We start from the raw sequence: 10,749 nt of genomic DNA, 5'->3' as shown, positions 1-10,749 counted from the left end.
AGAAAAATAAATGAAAATAACAAGGTCACAAGATATAAAGCAAGACTAGTTACATAAGGTTTTTTACAAATATCTAACATTGATTATGATGAGACATATTCTCCGATAGTGGATGCAATTACACTAAGATATTTAATTGGCCTGATTGTGTATGACAGTATGGATATGCATCTTATAGATGTAGTCATGACATATTCATATGGGTCCTCTTGATAATGATATTTATATGAGAATCCCAGAAGGATTTAAGGTACCTAAAACATATAAATCAAATTCCCAGGAATTATATTCAATAAAGTTATAGAGATCACTATATGGATTGATACAATCAGGACGAATGTGGTACAATCGCCTTAGTGGATATTTGATAAAATAATGATATCAAAATAATTCAATATGTCCATGTGTTTTATAAATAAATCACAGTAATTATAAATATACATCTTAATATCTTAAGAAAGAATTTGAGATGAAAGAATTTGAGATAATAGAATATCTTAAGAAAGAATTTGAGATAATAGAAATGGTACTCCTAAAGAGCTTTCAAAGATAATAGAATATCTTAAGAAATAATTTGAGATGAAAGATCTCAAAAAAATAATTTTTTTTCTTGGTTTGCAAATTAAGCATTTAGCCGATGAGATATTAGTTCTTTGGTCAACCTATACAGGAAAAGTTTTGAAAAGGTTCTATATTGACAGAGCACATCAATTAAATATTCCAATGGAAGTCTGCTAATTGGATATAAAGAAAGATATATTTCGACCTTGAGATGATAATGAAAAAATTCATAGTCCTAAAGTACAATTTCTTAGTGCAATTGGTGCACTTATGTATCTTGCTAATAATACAAGATCAAATATATTTTCAATAAATTTATTAGCTATATATAGTACTTCTCCAACAAAAAGACATTGGAACAGAATTAAGCATATACTTCGTTATGTCCAATGAACGATCAATATGAGTTTGTTTTATTCAAATAAATCAAATTTTGATCTAGTTGGTTATGAAAATTCTGGATATCTATCTTATCCACACAAAACTAGATCTCAAACAAATTATCTATTCAAATGTGGAGGAATTGCTATATCATGGCAATCGATGAAACATACCATAATTGCCACTTCCTCAAATCATGTTGAAATTTTTGCAATTCACAAGGCTAGTTGGGAATGTGTATGGCTAAGACCAATGACTCAGCACATTCGTGAAACATGTGAGTTATCTTCTAATAAAAATCTCCCAATAGTATTATACGAAGACAACACAACATGCATATCCCAAATCAAAGAAGGATACATTAAAGGAGATAGAACAAAGCATATTTCATCAAAGCTTTTCTATACTTATGGTCTTGAAGAAAATGGTGACATCACTGTACAACTAATTTGTTCGAAGGACAACCTAACAGGCTTATTTACAAAATCATTACCAACCGCAACCTTTAAAAAATTCTTGCACAACATTGGAATGCAGCGTATCAGAGATCTTAAATGATGTTTTTATGAGGGGGAGTAGATATATTGTATTCTTTTAGGAATATATATTATATGAAATATGTACTCTTTTTCCTTCATTAGGGTTTCTTTCCCATTGGGTTTTTCTTAGTAAGGTTTCAATGAGGCATATTTCATATATATAATGGGCATCTAAGAGAGAGTATTATAAATATTATGATAATATAAGCCCATTAGATACTGATGCTCAATGTCCATTGACCATATATCATACCTCCATTACCCAAGTGTTATCCATGTGTCTCCAAGATTATATACTATTAGTGTCCATATAATCCACCTTCTACTTGTTAAATTGCCTATAAATAGTGGCATTTTGTGGGTTTTGTAAGACATGCACATATTAATGAGAAGCCCAAAAAGTTTGGAGAGAATTTCATATTTTCTATTTTCTATAATTTTCTTTATTTGATTTAATTATTTACTTATTTTATTTATTTAAATATATTTTATTATTATATTATATTTTCTCCATATCCAGGTTTCCGTTGTATTTCTCAATTTTACAACAAAAATATAGCACATTTAATGAAGAGAAATTTTCAGAAATAACTCTCAAATATTATCGAGATTTCACTTAGAAAAACTAAAAACTTGATAGTTTGGATGTACGGGAAAAAAATTAATTTTTTATTCAAATTTTAGATCGATCTTGATCGAGAAGAATCGTGAAAAACTATATGAACGAATTTTCTAAAAATGTGGTAATCGTGAAAGATGGAATTTTTATAGGGTTACTTCCTATCATTTCCCTCCAATGAGATCACAAGATCTAATTTGCAGCCCACTGGGCTATAAAACCAACTTTTTTAACCAGTTTTAACCAAGCACAAAGCATTATATTAATATTCAAGGATAAATGCATTTTTCATCTCTGAAGTTTGGAGTTGATATCTATTTGATCCCTAATATTTCAAAAGGGACATTTTAATCCTTAAGGTTTGAAAAATAGTTCTAAATAGTTTGACCGTTAGTACTCTTTTGACCGTTAGTTGACTACCAATCTTGATTCCGATCCCAATCCCAATTTTTCTTCCTTTTCCGACACAAATTTAAATAAGCACTACAAGAATTTTGGGATTTAATGTCGGTTTTAAACCAAGGGCTTTAATGTCGTTTGACCGACATTAAAAAACTTTAATGTTGGTTGTCAACTGAAGCCTAGAATCCGTTGAAGCCCTTTAAACTGACTTTGAAGCCCAGAATCTATGTCCGTTTTTTCAATTATTGTCCGTTTTTTTTTAATTCCGTTATCGAATCCATTTTTAATATCGGTCAAAAATTTAAAAACGACATTATATGTCTCGTATATTGGGTCAGGAAATGTCCGTCATTGTTTTTTATGAAAAGATATAAAAAATTTGCATGGCAAGCCATCAATATTTGTCTTCCACCTATGAATTTATCCACAAACAAGAATTAATATTTCCAATCTATTACATATACTCATCAAATATGAAATAAACACACTAATCACCAACATGTATAACAATAACACACTTTCATAGAATACTTACACTAAGCCATCATTTCTCTCATTCACAAATATCAATTAGTACTTCCATGAATATTTAACACCAAATATCCCATAAACACAAAAATATATACATAAATCTTCTAATAAACAGATCATGGTTAGATAAATTTGCATTCATTCTAAGTTAACATTTAAATTCTATTGAGACAAAAAAACAAGAAGTACATCCTTACACAAATCGGCCAACAAAACTGGTCCATTGGGTTCGAATTACATCAATCTTTCCTTGGGTATACATATTTTTTTGTATTGAATTACAAAGAGAAAAAAAAAGAAGATAAATTCAGCATAAGCTTACATCCATTTATTAAATCAAAGCTAGTATATAAAAAAATAAATAATTTACGTATGAGGCTAGTAATGGGAGTAGTAGGATTATGCACTATTTCGTGTATATACTTTTTACATAGTACCTGCATCCTACAGAAACTAATTGATGGGGGCACTGCATATGAAGAATTTGAAAACAATTATTCTTATGTTCGAATGAACATAAATTGTTGAAAAATAAATGCAAATTTACCTTTATTGGTTTCCATTTTGGAGAAGACCGATGGTGTTGGAGATCGTGCTTTGCTTGCCATTTCAATCCACTAAATAGTTTGAAAACATTAGTTAAACATAAATACTTCAATTAAGAGCTAAGAAAGTTCAATTACACTTATATATTTATAACTCCATGAAAATCCTCTTGAACCTTACTTCGAATAGAGTCCAAAACATAAACACAATTTCCTTGTAGATTGATTACAATCAATATCCATGATAACTATAATAAGCAACAATTTTAAAATATTAGTACGCGTATAATGCAAATTAAAAATAAATTAAGAACTTGTGTTTTCTTACCCTGTGTTAAGGGAGCTATTTTGTTCCTTTTCTTGAACTTCTATCTCAAAATCCATCTGGGCAAGATACGAGATTCAGTAAAAATTATAAAGCACCAACCTTTTTCTAGAAATTTGTATAATCAATCTCTGGGACTGTCTGAGGCTGAAAATTTTAAAGATATTGGTTTGTTTTGGAGAATGGGAATTGCAATTCCCCTTCTAGTTTTGAACTTTTCAAAGGAATTGATAGTGAAATTTGATGTATGGGGAGAGGGAGGGTGAAAAAGTTGTGTGAGAGAAATAAATTTCTCAAACTCTGGTTTGGTGTTGCTGTTTCGAATCCTAAGAGCCATGAGAAAGAGAGGAAGAAAAGATGGAGAAGAAGAAATTATAAATTAAGATATTATTCAAATAATTAATTTTCTAAATATCACCGATATTTAACCAACACATCATATTTCTTAGTCAACTAATTATCAAAAGAGTTTGGAGACTATTTAGAACTATTTTCAAATTTCAATAACTAAAGTGTATTTTTTGAAATTTTAGAGATCAAATAGACATCAACTCCAAAACTCATGGATCAAAACTTAATATTTAATAATATTTTTTAATTTGGAATTAAAACGGCATAAATATCATTTGCATCCCACATATTACCTAATTATTAAAAAGAAAAAAAAAATAGATTCAACATTATTATATCAATATCAGACTCTCTGACTTATTATATATATATATCAAAATGTGTGTATATATATATATATATAGCAAATAGAAACAGCAACTAACTGTGGCTCTTGACCGAGACAACACCCTAGCTGTAGGGCAGTGCTTGAATCATAAGGTTCTAAATTATAGTAGCACTAGTATATTATTTTATTTCACTCTTCAATTTAAAAAATCTATCTAACAAAATAATTTTTTCATGTTTTGATTGATTTTATATATATGATACCAAATGTAGAAAATTAAAAGAGAGAGGTGTGTATAAATAAGTTATATTTCTTTTTGACAATATGAAGAGTGGAATATATCCTCTTAAAGTTGCATTATAGATTGACTTAGATGATGTTTGAATATATTCTTTTCCATATCCTTCCTTAAGTCAACTGTTCATCGTTTACATGACAAAAAGGGGAAAAAAGGAAATTTGATTTTGTTAATAGTTATAAGGTGTAACCCCCCCCATTTTTATTATTTATGTAATTTTAGTAATTTTTATTAATTAAGGGCATTTTTGAAATTTTTAGACTTAAATGTAATTGCGGGATTTAACTATTGACGTTAAAATTATTCAATTTGGAAATTAATGGATTGACGTTGAAATTATTCAATTTGGAAATTAATGGCAGGAACTAATTTTGTTTTGGAAGGGGGTTATATCACACAAATTTAGTTTTAAATTAATGTCAAGAATTAATTTCATTTTGGAAAGGGGTTATGTCACATAAATTTAATTTGAAATTAATGTCAATAATTAATTTCATTAGGGAAGGGGGTGAGTTAAATTCTTTGTGAATTGAAAATTTTACGGGAGAAAAGGATTAAAAGTTGGAAGCATAGTCTAATTGAAGAAATAATTTAGAGATTGGAATCTTGAGGGTGGTTGTTGCTCAAGCTTCATTGGGGAATTGAATTCAAAGATTGATTATTGAAGACTGCTGCTTGGATCGATACCTGAATCTAGTATCGATGTAAGTAATCTTACTACTAGAACTGCCCTAGTGCCAGACAATGATAATTATAATTTATTGAAGATATATTGATAGTTTGATGTTTATGTATGCCTTGCTGACATGAGGGTTTAAAAGATTAGTTGCGCATAGAGATTTTTGAATACTAGTATGATTTGAGTATATTATTGTTATTGGAGATCCTTCTGAATCTGAGGATGATGAGATGCATACATATGTTATATAGCTATGATGAAGAAATTTATATGTATGTTATAGAACAATGATGATGAGATGTATATATATGTTATAAGACTAGGATGACAAAAGGTATATGTACGTTGTAGAATCATGATGATGAGATCTATATGTATGTTATAGAACCATGTTGTGATACTTGTGATGTTGAGATTGTGATTGTGTCCTCACTGATTAATTAGATGCTCACCAGTTATTGTGTTTCCTTCGGGATTCACCAGATTGTGTTTCCTTCGGGATTCCCCATGAGTTGTGTTTCCTTCGAGATTCACCAGAGGTAGTGGACATACTTAACTACCGTAGGATAGAAATAAGTTTTTCATGTATGTATGTGTCCCATGAAGACTAGAGCAGTTTATATGTTCCACTAGAGGTAGGCATCTAGATGACATAAATGTCTAGCCTGACCCCAGTAATGGGGTTACTTACTGAGTATTTTATACTCATTCTTTCTCATGTTTATGTTTCAGGTAAGGATGGGGACGCACCGGTGAATGATAAGAGCAATCCATGAAAGAGTCACTGGGGACCATTTTTTATGCTTCCACTCATGTTTTAAAAGTTATTTTATGTTTTTAACTTTTGGTCTTGACATTTGAAACTTATCGTTTGAGTCCATTTATGACTTATGGGTACCCTATCATTTGATTTTAATATTTGAATTTAATGAAAATCTTTTAAGTTACCTTATTTATTTAGCATTTATTTCACTATAAAAAGAATGTTGTTTTAACTTCCATGCATGCATGTGTTTAGTAACGACCTAGCTTGAGTCCTAGAAAGTCGGGTCATTACATAAGGGTTGTTGGGTTTTTATGTATTTATAGGCCTATTTTAGTGGGTCGTTGAAGTTTTTACAGATTTTACATATCTATCTCAGGTTTATGTCTATAAATACCTTTGTATTTGACCTATTTGTGAAATACATAATACAAAAATATACAAAATACATTCATACTGTTGTTTCTTGTTCTATCAAGTGCTCAATGATGTTTTTCATGAATAGACAAAATGATGTTTTTCATGAATAGACGAAGCATATCAAGACTGGCTGTCACTTTGTTTATCATCATCTTCAGAACTCCAACCGGCTGACATCTTCACTAAAGCGCTCTCTCCTCCACGCTTTGGTCAGTTATCTTGCAAATTTAAGCGGGTCTCTACTCTACCACCTTAAGTTTGAGGGGATGTTAATAGTTATAAGAGTTGTTTGTTACGTATTTGTAGGCTTATTGTAGTGGATTGTTGAAGATTTTACAAATTTTACCTATCTATCTTTGAATAGGTTTATGTATATAGATACCTATTTTACCAATCTGTGAAATACAGAATACAGAAATATATAAAATACATTCATAGTTTTAATCAATTTACTTGTCATATGATGTTTGAATATGATTTTCAATATCAACTGTGCATTGGCAAAAGAGAGATGATCACTTAGCTGGTGCATACAAAAATGGAAGTGCATACTAATTATTGAGCATAGTTTAATATATAAAATGTCATTACTCATCCCATCGTAAAAAAAAAATCCTTTAACTATTAATTTCACTAGAATTAACATATCCTCCTTCGATCACCATTTATCAAGTAGATAGTTTGACAATGGTATAGAGATGATGATGTGTTAACTCCGATGAAATCAATAGTTGAAGAAATCATTTTCATTAGATGACATATTATCTAATTTAGCGGCGTTCTTAAAATGAGATTATAGATGCAGTGGCTCACTGTCCACTGGATGGGTATCAAATTTAATGTTGGTGGGATAATTTTTGATATTTGTATCATTGTATTTCTTAAAAAAATAGGTGACAAGAATATTTTAGGAAATTTAACTAAATTATTAGGAATAGAAATTAAAATTATTAAAATGTATTATAATGTATTATAATTGAAAGTAAAATAAGCTATAATTTAATTAACCCATAAATATAACACAATTAACAATAATAATTAAGTATTTGACAAGCCAACTAAGGTAATTGTGCATGCAATTGCCCAATTTTAATTATGAAGAGTAAATTGTTTTGAAGACAATCTAAAATCTTCTAATGAACTCAAATTTTCAACACATGTATGCATGTCATTGTCTTAAAAGAATAAATTGATTGAAGTTGGCCCTAATTTCTCAACATAAAAAGAGTTGACTTGTAGAGAAAATTGATTGAAACCTACCTTTATCATTTTGAACACATTTAGAAGCAAATAGAAGTATCAAATCATTACTTAAGTCAATGCCAACTTACAACTTTTGAAGAATATATAGAAATTCTAAAACCCACATGCAATTAGCTTTTATAGATTATAAATATGAGCAACCACCCAACTCAATATTGTCAAAAGAAAAAAAGAAACATCCATTTTTTAGAGAGGAAGATAGATCTAATATGAAGAAATGAGTCCCGTTTGATAGCCAAAAATGACTTACCTGTTACTTAGCTTTTTAAAAGTCATGAGATTCTAAAATATAGAAACTCTTAATTTGTTGCATTACAGGCAGTCGTCTTAGGCTAATTTGACAGACTCTTATCTATCATGTTAGGTCTTTTCTTCCCTTAAATAGCAGAAGGTTGAGAATTTCTTATAAATACGTAGAACTACACTGAGAGGTATGAATCATGATCGAGAATAATATTGTTTGATACAAAAAATGATTTGCCTCAAAGTAAAGTTTTTGTTTTAGTGCTTGAAAACCTTGTAAGTTTTATATACGGCACTAGCAGTCATTATATTTTGGCTTATATTTGACAAGATTTCTTATTTATGTGGGATGCCTTCTCTTTGAATAACTGGAGAGGAAGACAATGGTTTCTTTCCCTATGTTGTATATATTTTCTTGGGCTTGACTACATGAAAATTGTACTTGCTAATCAAAGTATTTATTATTGTTGTTATTATTGTGTGTTTCACATGTGGCTAAAAATATTTTAGATTATGTTTTTTTGAAAAAAAATTAGATTCGGATAACTATTTTGTTTTTAGTTTTCTATTTTAAATTTTATGTTTATTTCTTCCAAACTTTCTTATCATGATTTTCACTTTTCTTAAAGAATCATTTGATTTCTTAGTTAAAATCTAAAAACAAAAAAAAATTAGCTATTTTTCTTTTTAAAATTGCGTATGATATTTGAAAACAGTAATAGAAAATAGACAATATGAATATAATAATTTAGAGATGAAATTAGAATTTAAAAGTTAAATTTTTAAAAACCAAATGGTTATTCAACAATTACAATTTCAATATCTTAAAAATACTTAAAAAAAAAAAAATTAAGAGTTGTTTGTGGTACTAAGTTGAATGTAGTTTGAAATTAATAGGTTAGTTAGATAGTCTATACTAAAAAATAAAATTTTTCGATAAATATGTAAATTTTAATATTATATATTATTGAAGTTGAGTTATTTTTGTAAAAAAAAATTTCCATGCAAAACGTAATTCTTCCAAAACCACTACAAAGCAATTCAAATGCGTTTAAGAGATAATTTGGGAAATTTGTTTTACAAATAAAATTAAGTTATCCTTTGACAAGATTGTTTTAAGGTTAGTTTTATAAATGGAATTTATTTTTTATATATAGAATAATAAAATGGTAAAAAACCAAAAAATTCACACCCATCACTTTCAATTTGAGAAAACCAAGAAGCGGAATGGTGATTGGACGTGGATTTTTTTATTTTTTACCAGAAAGCTAGGTGCTATTTTTCAATTTAAGAAATGTACTAGTGAATATCACTTATAGTTATTATATAAATTTCAATTTAAGAAATGTGTTATTAATTACTATTGTTGATAGTTGCAACCAAAGTACTATTATCAGTAATAGATACGGTAAGTTTTCAATTTGAAAAATTACCACCTTCTTGATTTGGTGTGTTTTTAGCAGAATATTGATGAGTTACACCATTCACTTTTATGCACAAGTCTTGAGCTGGAACAAATCAATTTTGCAGTGAGATGATTTGAATCAAGCTATTAATGAAAGAGATGAAGCTAATGAAAAAAAATCGACAAGCTTCTTCTTAAGAAACTCTTCTTCCATCATCGTCCTCCTTCGTCTGCAAGTCCACCATTGACGACGATCCCACATCAGGATTCGACTCTCAAAACGCTTTCTCTTCCTCTGATTGCGACGAGAGCATCGTTTCCGTTTCGTCTCCCGTTCCTCCACCACCAGAAATCTTCGATTGGATCTCCAATAAGCCGTTGCCATAAAAGGGTAAGTTCTTACAGGCCGTCATGAAAGCTGGTCCGCTTCTTCAGACTCTACTTCTCGCTGGACCGCTTCCTCAACGGAGACATCCGCCGCCGCTTGAATCTTTACACTTGCCGCCGATTGCAATCCCACTTCCTTCGCCGCTGCTGGCCCTTCATTCTGAGACTACTAATTGTGGGATTGTTAACAACTAGAGGACTCTATCTCTTGAAGAATCAGATTTTGGAGGACGGCGTGATTAGAAAAAGAAAGGGAAGAAGAAGAAGGTGCCCTATTTTTCAGTGGGCAAACATGGAATTTAAAAAAAGTGACTAGTCAATGTTATCTATATTTAGAAATATTTTAAAGATAAGTGATATTTTTAGATATTTTGTCTTATTTTTCTATCTATCGTAATTATCCATTGTTTTACAACTACAAGTAAAATATCTTTTTAAAAATATTTAATTTTTTTTAAGGAAAGTACTTAGCTTTTTTGGTAATGAATCGATTTTACAAAAATATTTTCTTACCTAAAGCATCACTTTAAAAAATGACTTTACTCTAATGGTTGAGCTTTTTTTGGGTTGAAGATCCAAATCTACACTACACTTTGTGATGAATTTTTAGGGGTTGTTTGGTTTATAGTTTTATAGATGTTGAAAATATATGATATTTGAGAATAAGATTGGTGGAAATCAAAGATGACTGTCTTTTGTTATTTATAAG

At 29.5% G+C, this 10,749-nt stretch overlaps 1 pseudogene; it reads left to right on the top strand.

Annotated features, from left to right (window-relative positions):
• Window positions 1-9,718: 9,718 nt before the first annotated feature.
• On the top strand, window positions 9,719-10,343 carry LOC120081066 (annotated as a pseudogene).
• The last annotated feature ends 406 nt before the right edge of the window (window positions 10,344-10,749 follow it).

This window comes from Benincasa hispida, chromosome 7 (genome assembly GCF_009727055.1).
Source record: "Benincasa hispida cultivar B227 chromosome 7, ASM972705v1, whole genome shotgun sequence".
NCBI lineage: Eukaryota > Viridiplantae > Streptophyta > Magnoliopsida > Cucurbitales > Cucurbitaceae > Benincasa > Benincasa hispida.
Note: the sequence above shows the minus strand (reverse complement) of the source record. Positions and strands in the feature narration are given on the sequence as shown.